Below are 5,115 nucleotides of genomic sequence, written 5' to 3'. Positions count from 1 at the left end.
GTCTGGCATTATTGTCTTGCTCGAGACTCTTTTATGTCTATCAATTTTCTCTTTCAATTCAAAGAATTGCAACAGGTTTATTTTGCTCTAGCAGTTGAATGCCATTTCAAAGATAGATTACCACTGTATTTTATTCAGTTATGAAATAATTTCTAGTTGATTCTTTCCTGCTAATTGTTTGCAAAGGATCGGTGTTCTGAACACGGATAGGTTACTGTTTTGATGTTGGAAATGGAAGGTGGTTGTAGGGAAATCAATTTATCATTAAGGAGAAAGTTCAAACAACTTTCATAACCCAGAAGGTGGTCTCATCCAACTTCTCAACCTGAACGTGCTACAGAGGTGGCACTTCCACCAATTATATACATTCTGTCTGCAACAAGCCTTCGTTGATGCAGAGTTCTGGAATCTGGACTGAGAGGAAAGGGTGGCAAGCAGACTCTGGTTATCAGTCTCATATTATTATAGTTCACTTGTCAGTCTACCTTGCTTTATGCAATACACACACAGACCTGTGAGTTAATTTTTAGTGTAACTGCTTCTAGAGTCTTAGGCAGTTTGCCTACCACCTTATTGCAAACTTGTTTTTCTGTTATTAAAATTCTATCTTCGGAGGAATTTTCATAACCCAATTGTTGCACTTGGCAATTAGCATTCATTGTTGCACACTTATAACAAAAGTTTCACTTGGAAATTAGCGTTGGATTCATTGCTGCACACTTATAACAAAAGTTGCACTTGGCAATTAGCGTTGGGGTTCATTGCTGCACACTTATAACACGAGCTCATTCTAGCAATTTTATACGGGATACATTCCTACAAGCAGCAGAAACATATTGCCTATACACTCTAGTTTTATGCTGTATTATTTCTCAGTACTTCTTGGTCATATTAAATCTAAGCGGGTTCAAAATTCTATGTTAGTAGAGTGATCTCAAGCTGCAACGGATGACAAGGAGCATTAACAGATGCTTGGAAACTAACACAAAAACCAAATGAAACGCAATGTTTATGGATATTGTTAACATTCTATAATTAACATCTTCCACTTACCATATTAAAGAATAAGCTTCGCTGAATGTAATGGTTTGTGAATATTGTCGTTGATATCTAGAAAAGAGAAAAAATTGTGTTTAACTGATATTATAATTAGTATTACAGAATGGGTTAGTTTTATATTTCTAAAAAGAAACCCAAAACTCTCATTATTGTATTTTGTAGAAGATGAATTGGTAAGGGGAGATCTAGATTATTCCAAAGGATAAATGATGATACAAAAGGCTCAAAAAAACCTTATGGTTACTGGTATGTCCTTTTGAACACCATTAGTGGACTGTTGATGATGTGATAGCAGATGTTAAATTTTTTTTAGATAAGTCATATGTTGGGTATTCACGAGGTGTAGAGTAGTTAATTTGTTTGGGGTTTAGTCCTGTCTGTCACTAGTTCAAATTTCATGGGGAGGGGTTGAGGGTGTGAGCCAACTGTGGGGATAAAAATTGTCTCATGTGGTGTCCGGGTCTGACTGAATATTGCACAATCTCGGTAGAATTTAAAAGGACTTGAAGCCGAGCCAGACCAGAACCAGAGACTTCACGGCTCAGCTAGGCTAGAACTGGACACCTCATGACTCAGCCAGACTAGTTGGAGGCCTCATGACAAATCAAACCAATTGAGCTAACCCACTGGGTTCTTGGCAGTAAATATTTCCCTTCATTATTGGATAGAGAATATTTCTGATAACATTCAATCTCTGGACGAACATGGGGGTGTTGGCCAATTTATCCCATTGCAGATCACCTTGACAAGAATGGAACATTCAGGATACCAAAACAAGGTGGATGAGGAGGCCTCAAGCCTCAAGGTATCTAGCCATCCAACTATTTCGAGATTAGAATGTTTGGGTGGTTCAATCTTCGTATGGGTTCAACAACAAAAGATAGACTATATAGCACTGACCTTACAAATGCACGTTGTGTAGTTTGCTGGGGGATGCATAACGGTTAGGCATGTTATGTGGATTTGCAAACTTGCCAAAACATTTTGGGTCTGGATTTCCACTCAGTACAGGGGTGTCTTTTTCTCTCCTTCACATAGGAAAAGGATTTTTTTTTGGAGATCAAATGAATGATTTGACAAATAGTAGTGGGTGAAACGTGATAAGATTGATTGGCATATTTTTCTTCTGAAAACCAAGAGAAACAATTGGTCCATTCAGCTTGAGAGAAGTTTTAGCTGTTCAATTTTCCCTCTTTTGAATTCAAAGCACTACAGGTCAGATATATCAACTTGAAGAGACTGGGTACTGTAAACTCAGTTATAAATCATTTCAGTATACATATATACCCTCCATTATTCATGAGGACGTTAATGATTTATTTGGTAAGAAAACATACTTGTTCTACATAAACGAATTTACGGTTCGGATCTTCTTGCAATGAGTAGACCAAAGAATCCAATATGTTCCTCACACAGGTAGGTTGCGCCGGCTGCAGATATGATTCACAGTCTATGGTAAATACATTTCATTCAGATGCATTACAACAAACCGATTAATGTAGAATAAGGCTTGATATTTGAATAGAGGAATTAATAAGACCTGAAGACTGTCATTGGAGCCTACGTAGTACTGATCAACGGTCTTAACCCACCCCACGCCGTCGTGAGTATGGGGGACCAAATACACATTAAGCTTGCCTTCCACAGGCCCAGCTGTTGTATTGTAGTGAATATACACACCATTAATCCTATGCTGGGATAACAATACTGAGCTTACCAGTAACAAAACCAGTGCCCTTAATGCAATAATCATTCTGCAGTGCACTAGTATATTGCAGAAGCTTGTAGTTGCTTGCAACAATGGATATGATCACAAATTTATATTGGGATTGACTGTAGCAAACTTGCAGTTGCCCTACAAGCAAAAGGAAGAGGGCATTTAACTCAAATTTAGAAGATAGGTTAATCTTTAGACGCAGAGACATCCGGCGTGAGTAAAAATTTAAGCAACCTATGTTTCCATAGATTTATTTAAAAGAAAGAAAAAATAATTTCAAAAGACAATAGCAGAAGAAGAATTTAAGGTTTGACGACAGTGAATCAAACCGGAGGGATTCCATTCATTTCCAGCAACCGCCAGAGTTTAGACGGACTCAGTAGCAAAAAAATACGGAGTTCGTGGAAGGGTCAACGCCCTTAATCATCAAAATATACAGAAGTAACCCCAGAGGGAAAATCCACACATCAACTTAGGAACTTCGTCAAACCCTACCAAACAACGACGGATTTCTGGAAAGAACAGCGCCGAGGATATATCCGTCATTCTGTCGCTGTTGGGAGAAGATAATAATACTGATAATGATAACAATTCGAGGCAACATATATGTGCAAGGAAAGTCGAGCACCTGCTCCCCCAATTCTTATCCACGGTCGCTCCCGTCACCGCAAGCTTCTTCCTTGTCCTTCAAGGATACCGATGAAGAAAACAACAGCACCAAATCTCATTTTCTCTTTCAAAAGCGCGGTATTTATGAAGATCCCTGGCCTCCGTTAAAAGGATCACGCGGATGAATCAAACCCTGACTTCGACTATTGACTGCATAACCAGAAATTAAAAATATTAAGTAATAAATATAAAACCGCGTCAAAGACCGCTGGAAGTCGGAGGATAAAGCCCTAGTTGCGCAGAATACGAACAAATTAGCGGATGTTAGTTCCTCAACGCTGCCCCCCTCTGGCCTTTCCATGATACCAAGTGCCTGTTCCTCGTCCAAGTATTAAACAAAAATCACTCCAGTCCAGGCATTTCACCTACTCTGTCATATTGTGAGAATTAAAAGAAGGAACCCCATCGCTGCTAACTCTACACTGCCTTCTCAGTAATTTGTAACGTTTTATTCACGGATTACAGGGAGCTGTAACAAATTTGCGGATATTTCTGCCTGCGAAATAAAAGAAGGAACCCCATCGTTGTTAACTCTACACTGCCTTCTCAGTGATTTGTAACGTTTTATTCACGGATTACAGGGAGCTGTAACAAATTTGCGTTTTATTCACGGATTACAGGGAGCTGTAACAAATTTGCAGATATTTCTGCCTGCTTCATGTAGTGGGTGAAGATTCGGTTTGCCGGAAGTTCTCAATCACTGAGAATAAACAGAAATTGCCTCAACATTAACAATTTGCCTGTTGTATGCCCGCCAGATGTCGACGCCAGGTGTCATCCTCAGAATGAAAGGGATGACGAAAGTCTCTTTCAAAGGGAAGGCCTATCGGCCTAATTATTTATGGATTAATTAATTTATGATTTTTAATATTGTTAATGTTAAAATCTATTGTCACTAGGATTTTAACATTAAGAATATTATAAATTATAAATTAATTAATCCATAAATAATTTATTTCTTTGTTAGTTATGTACTTAGGGTTTAATTATCTATCAATAAAATTAATCTATAAATCATTAAAAATAAAATAAGAACAAAATAATTTAATCTTAATTAAATCAAATCATTCATTACTTTCCTAGTTAGGTATTTAGTGGAATAATTAATTTATTTCTTTTAGTAAAAATTAATTAGACTTATACTTTTAAATATAAAAATTATAATTTAGTAATTCCTATTAGGTTAGAATAAAAAACTTGAATTTAAATTGAAATAAACTAGTTATATTTAATTAGGTTACTAAATTAAACAAAAATTAAATTAAAATTAGATACTAACTAAAATTAATAAACTAGTTCAATTGAGGCTTCTGTGATCCATAATATACTTTTATATAATTAATAAACTAATTATATAAAAAAATAAAAACTAATTATAAAAAAATAAACGTATTACATTTAATCTATTTACTCATTTTTCATTTCATTAGAATTAATTAGTTTTATTATTTACTAATTCGTATTAGGTTAATTAAAATAAGGAATTTAATTAAAATAGATAAATTAAAATTAAATTAAAATAATTAAAACTAAATAAAAATAAAAATAAAAAATTGAATAGTATATGTAGTTTAGTTTTAAATTAGTCAGCTTCTACTTGAATTTATCATACATTAGGTATTTATTTATCTGTTCTGGTTGGTAGATTCTTCTCTCAATCTATCATTTAT

The 5,115-nt window shown here is 35.3% G+C and overlaps 1 long non-coding RNA gene across 1 annotated transcript; it reads right to left on the bottom strand.

Moving 5' to 3' along the window:
* Positions 1–3,476: 3,476 nt before the first annotated feature.
* LOC149156707 (uncharacterized) lies at positions 3,477–3,802 on the bottom strand. Its single transcript, XR_016263429.1, has 2 exons — positions 3,697–3,802; positions 3,477–3,595 (listed from the first exon to the last, which is right to left on the bottom strand). It is a non-coding gene; the product is annotated as an uncharacterized LOC149156707 (long non-coding RNA).
* Between the last annotated feature and the right edge of the window lie 1,313 nt (positions 3,803–5,115).

The sequence above is a fragment of the Pinus tabuliformis genome, chromosome 9 (assembly GCF_031772625.1).
Source record: "Pinus tabuliformis cultivar Carrire ecotype Pingquan chromosome 9, CPIR1, whole genome shotgun sequence".
NCBI lineage: Eukaryota > Viridiplantae > Streptophyta > Pinopsida > Pinales > Pinaceae > Pinus > Pinus tabuliformis.
This window is presented reverse-complemented; position numbering and strand designations above follow the sequence as displayed.